Source organism: Eriocheir sinensis, chromosome 19 (genome assembly GCF_024679095.1).
Source record: "Eriocheir sinensis breed Jianghai 21 chromosome 19, ASM2467909v1, whole genome shotgun sequence".
NCBI classification, from domain to species: Eukaryota; Metazoa; Arthropoda; class Malacostraca; order Decapoda; family Varunidae; genus Eriocheir; species Eriocheir sinensis.
In genome coordinates this window covers 10,651,826-10,662,764 of record NC_066527.1, presented here as the reverse complement: position 1 = coordinate 10,662,764, position 10,939 = coordinate 10,651,826, and positions in this window count along the sequence as shown.

Sequence of the window (10,939 nt, the reverse complement as noted above, 5' to 3'; positions counted from 1 at the left end):
AAGGCAGACACCAAAAGCTTGTTACCTGAACAAGATAAATTATAACAGGCAAAATCCACAATAAAGCATTGCATACTGTTTGGCAGGGCAGAGAACAAAAGTTTCCAAGCATTACACCTGAAATAAACAATGGCAGACATCTAAAGCTTGTGAGCTGAACAAGATCTGATTTATAACAGGCAAAACCAACAATGGTGCGTTACATGCAATAACTGGCAGGGCAGATAAATAATTCCTTGCATTACAACTGGAAAGAAAGTGGCAGACATCCAAAGCTTGTTAAATGAACAAGATCTGATTTATAACAGGCAAAACCAACAATGGTGCATTACATGCAATATCTGGCAGGGCAGATAAATAATTCCTTGCATTACACTACAATTGGAAAGAAAGTGGCAGACATCCAAAGCTTGTTAAATGAACAAGATCTGATTTATAACAGGCAAAACCAACAATGGTGCATTATTTGCAATATTTAGCAAAGTATATGGAAAAAATTTCTTGGCATAACAAAAGCAATACCAAATAATGGCAAACATCCAAAGAGTGGTGGCATTGTGATAATTTCTGAAAACAAAATACCATCAAAATCAATTAATAAATTTATTATACCTATTAACACCAAAAACATTTGTTCAACATGCTGGAAGAAATTAGGGAGCAGACCTCACATGCAGGATAGATTTTCAGCTTCAGAGATAGGCAAAGCAGGCAATATATGATTATTATATTGCAATAGACAATGAAAAAGCATTGATGCATTAAGCTAGAAAAAAATCACTTGAAGAAAACATAAGGCACAAAAACCCATCCCCAGCTGGCGTACATGCACACCATTCTGTTACAATCATGCACACTATCAATCCTGTAGACTGAAATATTATGCTGTAAAATAAACTTATAAATATCATAAGTAAATTTATATCCCTAATTATTATTACTAATGCTGCAGTTTAATGAATTTCCTATTTTTTTTCATTTTGGGATGGGTCTGCTCCCTATTCCTCCATTTTAGTTTGTAGTATATCCTTAATTTTATGTAGATGAGGTGAATGTTTTCAGTTAGCTGGGTGGAACAAAGGTGCAGAGGACTTAGAAATTCATGATTATTTAATTTAGACAAGAGCATTTGGAAGACTCTAGTGCCCAACATTGCCTTCTCCAGTGTTGCCTGGAGAATGGCTTCGACTTCATGAAAGTGTTTAAAAACACTATCACTGGGCACAGAGAGTCCCCCAAATGGAATATCTGGATTGTTAGAAAAGGCTTTAAAATAACAAAATAAATTTCTGTTGTCAAGTTGTTGTTTTACATCCAACAGATGCTCCCTGCAAAGTTGACAATTAAATTTTTTCAATTTTTTTTTAAAAGTCCAGCCAACTACATAAAACAAAGCATTGACCTCAGCAGGTGGCATGCTTGCTACTGACTCCTCATTGTCCGAGTCAGTATCTGAAGGGGGCAAATCTGCATCACAGTTTGAGGTTACGTCAAGGAAGTATGACTCATCCGCCTCACAGTTACTTGTCTGGGGAACTTGTGAATAATAATTGGTCATTACTGACTTGAGGCCCTACATAAAATTGTAGGCAGTGGGATGGTCACAGTTCCCATCTCTAACTCTCAGTCTGGCAAACAGATTTTCAAGACAGTCCTGATTTAATCGCCGAGTGAGGAGGTACTTTACTTGATAACTCTGCAGATCTTGCCACAGAGCATCAAGTGCTGTCAAGTTGATGAGCCAGCCATTTACACAGTGAATGCGTACATGAGGTGGAGCACAGACCTTTAATGACAACAAGTAATCTTTAGTCTCTTTTATGATTTTCATATGACATGAATTTGAAGTAATGGCAGGAAGGGCATCTTTATAATTATAAATGGATGAACTATTGAAACAATCAAACAAAATGTCCACCTTATCTATGAATTCTGCAGTATAGATGGCTTTCTGTGGTAGCATTCCTGATGTTGAATGAACGAAAATTCCTGCCGCCACAGTATGACTCATCACTTGGGCAGCAAGATTGACACGCATTTTTTAAAAGCCTTCACCACACATATGTTTGCTGCTCAATTTAGGAGCAAATCTGATACTTTGTTGCTGATCTTTTTCAAAAAACTTTTTTATGTGATCCCATGAAATTTTATTTTCTCCAATTTTAATATCATATTTGAGAAGTGTGTTCCTCAGGCTTTTCAAAAGATGTGGAGAATCAAAAAAAAAGTGAACCTTCTCACCATCGACTGTAAAGGAAGGATTTTCAGTTGTCATGCCAAGAGTCTGGAACAAGGAACGATGCACTCCCTCTTGATCACAAACTGTAAACATAACTCTGTGTCCCGTGTCCTTGACTTTTTTTTATTGCTGTTTCATACAGTTCCCTGATTTTACAAGTTTTAATCCCTCCCGAATAAAAGAAACATCCTAAAACAAGTTTCCATTTTTTCAATAAGCCCTTAACCATGAACACGAGTGCATGATTTGCTGGTTTCAAACTCTTCCCATGCTCTCCGAAATCCTCCCTTCCTATGATAGAATCAGAGGCTTTGTCAAAATGCAATGATTCTTTAATACTCATGGCATCAAATGCAATCCCACAAAGTGTCTCTTCTTTTGACAAAGCCTGTGCTCTTTTCTTCAGGGCTGTCAGAGTCTGTTTGCTCCAGCCAACGTTTAGTGAAATACCCCTGAGCCATGAGTGAAGTGTTGAAACTGAAGGCAAATGAAATACTGTGCTGAGAAATCGATAAGCCTTTGGACTTTGATAGTACAAGGCCAGAGCAAACCTCCTCTCTTGTACCCCATATCTCCTGCCAGGCTTAGATCTTGCAGCATGTTGAACCTGTCCTTTGAAAAAATCCACCACTTTTGGATCTAGGAAATTGCTGGCTTTGGCCAAAAACTGCCCAGGAGTGGTAATGGCCTGAGCTTTGAGCTGCCTCAATTGCCGGCGCAGACGGCAGACCGTCTTCTTTAACAATTGCAGTTTTGATGTCTCTGAAAATGCATACACCAATATTAAAAGTTAAATTTCACAGCACTCTTCTCACAATTCAAAATAATAAAATATGTGCATGTTAATGCATTATTATTGCTATTAGGACAGTGAATCCAAGCAATGACATTTTATCTGCACGCCAGCTTAGACTGGAAAGGCTTCAGTTAGATTACCTGACAAGAGTAGTATTTCCAGATGGGGGAGAGGGTACAACTGGAGACTTGACAGAAATATATCAAGATCTACAAGCACTGATTATCCATATACATCTCTGGTGTTCAATCTCTACTGAAACATACGTCAAAATGGTGCCACACTAAAAATCTAAAAATTCTCTGTTTCTGCAATGTTAGTCATACCCAAATCCTGCCTGCTATCTAACTTTCCTTTTCACAATTATAATTCATTAAACTGGTGGTCTCCGGGATGTGCCACTTTACCCAACAAACTAATCCTTATTACTTATTAAAACCATTTGAACATTTGCATAGATCATAATTCAATTATTATCCCAGCTCTTCCACATGTCCATCCAGTGTAATGTGGGTGATGTGGAATGGTTCAGCCTCATGTCTCCCATGCATACATTAAGTTTAGAGAATAATACTGTTCCTTGTAGCTCCCATTTCCCTGATACTCACGACTATCCCTTTAAGAATAACGTATGAAGAATCACATTTTTTGGTTTCATAATACAAGGAAAAGCCTGAGTATGTGATTAAAGATGGGATATTAAATAGCAGGGATATTGACCTCATTTCTAGGGTGCTGCCATGTTTGGGAGTGAATGGTAAACATGATCACATCAGTAGCATGGACAAATGTTTGTTAGTGGCACTTCAGGGTTATGCTACCTCTTCAAAGCTTGACCAGTCATGGTTTAAGTGGAACAGGATAAACAAGAGACAGGCAGGTATTTGTGGACACTACTGTTACTATCAATTGCCAGCCTATGGCAAAATTTGAACCTATGCTATCAAGAACATAAGACCTATGTTCTGATCACTCACTACTGCCATAAGAATATAATAAACAGTTTAAATGTCATTCAAAATATCAACCTTTTTACATATATTTTCTTAAGATATGTACTGGTGTAACAGTTAAATATTGAACTCAATTTGTATGCAGGGATATGAGGTATATTATTAAGCTGTAATGTTTCCAACACATTAAATGTGGTCATAACAACACTGAACAGTAACTAGAGGATAAATTATCACTGAGCACAAGAGGTTGCTTACTGTATTTTGGTGAGCTTGATGGCCGAGTCGGGTTTCCTCCAACCCCTTCAGTTTCACACCCTGTTGAGAGTCAATTTCTTAATCACAGTGAAAAATGGATGCAAATGGTTACTAAAATTAATTATTATACTTGGCGTCACAAATTTTGGCACTTGGCGTGAGTCTCGGTTGAGGTAAATGATCGCGTGCACTCATTGGGGTATATGTACATTGTTTTAATGTGCATCATTGTTACGTTAAACGATGATGATGCTGATGATGTATTATTGTCTTTTTTTGTCATTTTATAGGGCAGGACTACTAAAAGTAAGGCTATTAGCATCAACTTTCTCTCTAAATCAGCATTGCTATCAGCTATATGTACAATTATTCTTATAATTACTCTTCCTGCTGATAATGGAAATGCATGTCAGGATTAAGCATCACATACAAGGAAAAAATTGTTATATAAGGAAACAGGGAACTTTTAGGTTCATATAATACACAATGTTTGTTATACACAAAAAAATTGGATGCTTCAGATGTTAAAGATTTTTGGATAGAACATCACCCCCCTCCTCCAAATTGGTTCTTTAAAGTAAGGGTTGACTATAGCTGATTATTTTTTGCGGCAGGTTTCATGACACTTTTTTTAATGCAAAGCATCTGGAAATTAATGATTATTACGAAATACGTCTCATGAGTAGCTACTAAACTTGACAACCTGAAAGGATGCACCATCAAAGACTGTAAAGGACAAATGTATTATATACAAAATAACATGGTTCTGTGATTAGGGGAAAAAAAAAAAAGCTATGACAATCAATATCAAATCATTTCAGGATACATAAATCAGCAGTTATATGAGTGAATTCTACAACTCTCCCGGGATGCCTAAGTTAAATAAGTGAGGAAATTTAATTTCTTTCTTTTTGTTTGTGTAAAATGATGCGGACATATGCATGCCTAATGTGATGAGTATAAATTTATATGATGGTGAAATATCATCCACAAGGTAGGATGGTCCACGCTCAAATGCTGATTCAAACTATTAATCGCTTTTCATTAATAGCTGCAATTTCCTTGAAGCAACCAAACATTCAGTGAGAAAGTACTGTTTTTAATGATTTTGTTGCAATGCTGTGGTGGTCTGTTTCACAGCTTTTTCATCAAAGCAGAGGAGTTATTCCCTCTCCCTCTGCTTCAGAGGAGCATGATGGAATGCTGCTCTTGCATGATTTTGTGGAGTCATAATTAGATTAATAACACAACAATCAATAAAAACTAATAGTATTCATACCAAAATCAGCACATGGAGCTGGTGCAGTGCAATGGGGAGCACACTCGTCAGGGTCAGGCTGCAGTTCATTTTCATGTGTGGCTTGGGGGACACTGAGCAGGTGGGGTTGGATACTGCCACATTCCTCAGGGGGTGGCTGAGTTCTATTTAACTCCACCCGTGGCCTATTTCTTTGACTCTCCTCTTGGGCTGCCACATTCTCTTCGGTGTTACCGAAACATGTGTTCGGATCTGTTGGGATGTGGTTTTGTAAGACGTGGAATAATATTCGACAGCGAAACATGGAAGGAAACGGAAGAGTATGTCCACATGGTAAAATACAGATATGAGAATGACCAAGTGGGTTTGTTGGTGTACCCAGGAATTAAGAGGCCAGGTGATGTTATGATTATAAAGGAAGAGTTATGGGGTATGATATAAACTGACTTCATTAGTTAAGTGATTAGAAGAGGTATATTTAAATTATTTGGATACTGAAAGGATGTACAGATGGGGACAACTGGGTGAGAAGGGAAAGAGATGCAGATTTTGATGATGTATAGCTAGTTACACCAACGAACACTTAGGACATACACATTCACAAAGGCCACAACTTTGGCTGCTAAACGGAAAAGCACTAGATTTAAAGTGCTAGGACACGGAAGGGATTAATAATAAGAAAAGCAATAATAATAAATGAGTAAAGCTAAATATAGTTATGATATTTTTGTTTATGTTACTATGATACTTTACATTTCTGCCCGAAATCGTGCCAAATCTATTCTCCGACTAACCAAAAATTCTTTCATTAATAGAAAATGCCAAAACCTTGCTTTCTCTAACTCTTCCCGTAACTTCTGGCATCTAGCCAAAAACATCTCCTCCAACTTCACTTCTTCATCTTTCCCTCCACTCCTCAGTCCTGACGGCAACACTGCCGTCTCATCTATCTCTAAGGCTGAACTCTTCTCTCAAACTTTTTCTAAAAACTCCACTCTGGACGATTCTGGGCATATTCCTCCTACTCATCCCCCCTCTGACTCCTTTATGCCTGTTATAAAGATTCTTCAAAATGATGTTTTCTATGCCCTCTCTGGCCTCAATCCTCAGAAGGCTTATGGACCTGATGGAGTGCCTCCTATTGTCCTTAAAAACTGTGCCTCAGTGCTGTCACCCTGCCTGGTCAAACTCTTTCGCCTCTGCCTGTCAACATCTACCTTTCCTTCTTGCTGGAAGTATGCCTTCATACAGCCTGTACCTAAGAAGGGTGACCGCTCAAATCCCTCAAACTACCGTCCTATTGCTTTACTTTCTTGTCTATCTAAGGCTTTTGAATCAATCCTTAACCGGAAGATTCAAAAGCACCTTTCCACTTCTGACCTTCTATCTGATCGCCAGTATGGGTTCCGCAAGGGGCGTTCTACTGGTGATCTCCTAGCCTTCTTAACTGCCTCTGGTCATCCTCTCTTAGCCGTTTCGGTGAAACTTTTGCTATTGCGCTGGACATATCAAAAGCTTTTGATAAGTTCTGGCACAAATCTTTGCTTTCTAAACTACCCTCCTACGGTTTCTATCCTTCTCTCTGTACCTTTATATCAAGTTTCCTTTCTGAAAGTTCTATATCTGCCGTGGTAGACGGTCACTGTTCTTCTCCTAAATCTATTAACAGTGGTGTCCCACAGGTTCTGTCCTATCTCCCACTCTTTTCTGTTGTTCATTGATGATCTTCTTCCAAAACGAACTGTCCTATCCATTCCTACGCCGATGATTCCACTCTGCATTATTCAACTTCTTTTAATAGAAGACCCACCCTTCAGGAACTTAACGACTCAAGGCTGGAGACTGCAGAACGCTTAGCCTCAGACCTTACTATTATTTCCGATTGGGGCAAGAAGAACCTGGTGTCCTTCAACGCCTCAAAAACACAGTTTCTCCACCTATCCACTCGACACAATCTTCCAAACAACTATCCCCTATTCTTTGACAACACCCAGCTATCACCTTCCTCAACACTAAACATTCTCGGTGTATCCTTAACTCAAAATCTCAACTGGAAACTTCATATCTCATCTCTTACTAAATCAGCTTCCTCGAGGCTGGGCGTTTTGTACCGTCTCCGCCAGTTCTTCTGCCCCGCACAGATGCTGTTCATATACAGGGGCATTGTCCGCCCTCGTATGGAGTATGCATCACATGTGTTGGGGGGGCTGCACTCACATAGCTCTCTTGGATAAAGTAGAGTCTAAGGCTTTCCGTCTCATCAACTCCCCTCCTCATACTGACATACCTCATACTGTCTTTTACCTGTTAAATTCCGCCCCCATGTTGCCTCTTTCTGTCTTCTATCGATATTTCTATGCTGACTTCTCTTCTGAACTTGCTAATTGCATGCCTCCCCCCGTCCCGCGGCCCCGCCGTACTCGACTTTCTACTCATGCTCATCCCTATACTGTCCAAACCCCTTATGCAAGAGTTAACCAGCATCTTCACTCTTTCATCCCTCACGCTGGTAAACTCTGGAACAATCTTCCTTCATCTGTATTTCCTCCTGCCTACGACTTAAACTCTTTCAAGAGGAGGGTATCAGGACACCTCTCCTCCCAAAACTGACCTATCTTTCGGCCACCTCTTTGGATTCTTTTTAGGAGCAGTGAGTAGCGGGCTTTTTTTTTTTATTAATTTTTGCTTTTTGTGTGCCCTTGAACTGTCTCCTTTGCTGTAAAAAAAAAAAAAAAAAAAAAAAATTATTATTAGAAATTTTAAACACTAATGATATATTAATATAAATATTGATAAATCAATGAAAATTAATACATTAATTGTATTAATACTACCACTAATAATATTAACACTGCACCTAAAAGACTGAGCAAAACACTGAGTCTGAAATAAAACGATAATTGAGCTGTCTCTGTCTGAAAGTTGTGTGAAGCTTGCTCCATGCACCGTGATAGGAATGGCATGGATGTAGCCAGGTTGCTGAGATACTTATGGTCACCAACCACTTGTATGGCACCAATTTGTGTTGGGAGCATTGGCAGCCAACATCAGAATGAGCGATTCATCATAATGCAAGATTACCAGGAAAAAACATGAAGTAAAGGATGTCAGTGACACAGACAACATTAAATTGCAAACTTGAAAATCACCAAAGTATGAATATAAAGTAAAACAACAACAATAATAATGAGCATGGCAAAATATTAATGGCTTATTACAATGTAAAGTAATTACCGTAATTAATTTTCACTAACCATAATGTGGCAGCACAATCTGTGTAGAGGAGAGTTCCAATTCCATTGGCTCCAAGTCAATGGCGGCTGCATTGTGGGATGATGCTGAGGTAAGCAAATCAATCAAAAGTAAGTGATAATGATTACAAAACTACTATTTGTTCTTATCTGTCAGGTGAATACACTCAACCCATCAAGTGTGGAAATCTAGCTTTTGTTCAATGCATCAAGGTTTCTTTCACTATTAGTCTATTACCAACTCATGCATTGCATTTGGTACACAAGAAAATGCTGTGACTATTACCCGGGAACCCAGTGGGTGGTTGCTCCTCATGGCCATCTGCAAAATAGATAATGGGTATAAGTATTACATTTACTAACACACACACACACACACACACACACACACACACACACACACACACACATGAGAGAGAGAGAGAGAGAGAGAGAGAGAGAGAGAGAGAGAGAGAGAGAGAGAGAGAGAGAGAGAGAGAGAGAGAGAGAGAGAGAGAGAGAGAGAGTCATAAATAAGAAGCATGCATAACTGTCTTTACCTGTGTGACGTGGGGTTGCAGTCGGCAGCAGCTGGCCCTTGCTGCCAAAATGAACCCCATCAAAGTGGTCACTACAGATGGCTTGAGTATGCTTTTGAAAGCCAATTTTCAAGGCTTTCACCCACTGGAGGCACCTGCAGTAAAAGACATGGTAATTTTAACTAATTATTGTTAATCAATACAAAATGTAATGTAATGAAAGAAAGCAACAGACCTTAAAAAATTATATAATCTTTAACCCTTAGACAGCAGTGGAAATATACATAGACCGTCCTAAATTCAGTCAGTAAGTTTTGAATGGCAGAAATATAACAACACTTAGAGATTGCGGTAGGATCTATAGTAGACGATACAAAAAAATATCTACGTATTATGCAGGGTAACTATATATATTTATGCTACGGTCCTAAGGTCGGCAATGACTATATGTATAGAGTATAGACCATTCAGTTTTGGGGAGCTACTCTTCAAACACTGCTGTCTTCTAAGGGTTAATATGAAAATAATATTGACTGCAATGTAATACCTGTTTATAATGAATGGATATGTTTGACTTTGGTACCCCTTACAAAATTTAATTTGAAACAAACTGAAAAAACAAACATATTTTCATATAGACTATTTTCAAAACATTTATGATGCAATGCAGGGCAAATTTAACCAAACTGCTCTTTCCTTTGCTAGTGAAATATTTGTGTTTTGTCTTCCCATTATCATAATGTATTTAGTCCAAGGCAACTTCAAGTATACCTGTATATGTTGGGTTTAAATGAAATCATCAATCTGCATATATAAAAAAAAAATTCTGACTAATTTTGTATTGCCAAATATATACCTGTCCTTAGCAAACCTTGCTGAAAGGCCCCAGTAGTTAGAATGTATCTGAGTATGGATCGAGGAGGGCTCTTGTGAATTAGCTCATTAATAAGACGGTGTCATCTAGCAGTACTTCGGCGGTGGCCGAACTGGTAGCGTACTGGGCCCACATTCACCGCGTGATGGACGACGCGGGTTCGAATCCCCACGCTACCACTCGGATTTTTCAGTCACCGCCAAGTGGCTTAAAACTACCCACATGCTGTCCTGAAGACCACCCATCAACCCGGACTCTAGAGGAAGCCGTCCAAGCGAATCAAGAACGAGTTCCGGGGGGCAGCATGAGCCAATGCAAGATGGCGCCACTATAAACACTCGCCTGCGCCAGAACGGGCTGGGCCGACCATCAGGCCCCACCTGGAAGAAGCCTTGGGCCGACCATCAGGCCCCACCAGGAAGATGCCTACCGGCGCAACAGGCAACGACGTAAAAAAAAAAAAACAACAAAAAAAAGTGCAGCTTCTTTCAGATTTTGATAATATTGAATGAATTGCAGCCATATCTCACACAAAGTTAATATTCACACATTATAATCTCTACATCTTGTAATTTTGAATCTTTTGACACACACACACACACACACACACACACACACATATATATATATATATATATATATATATATATATATATATATATATATATATATATATATATATATATATATATATATATATATATATATATATATATATATATAGTATATTGCATTTTGGCAGTGAGGCAAGGTTAGGGAAATTTCTGAAATGTAATATGCTTCACACTTCTT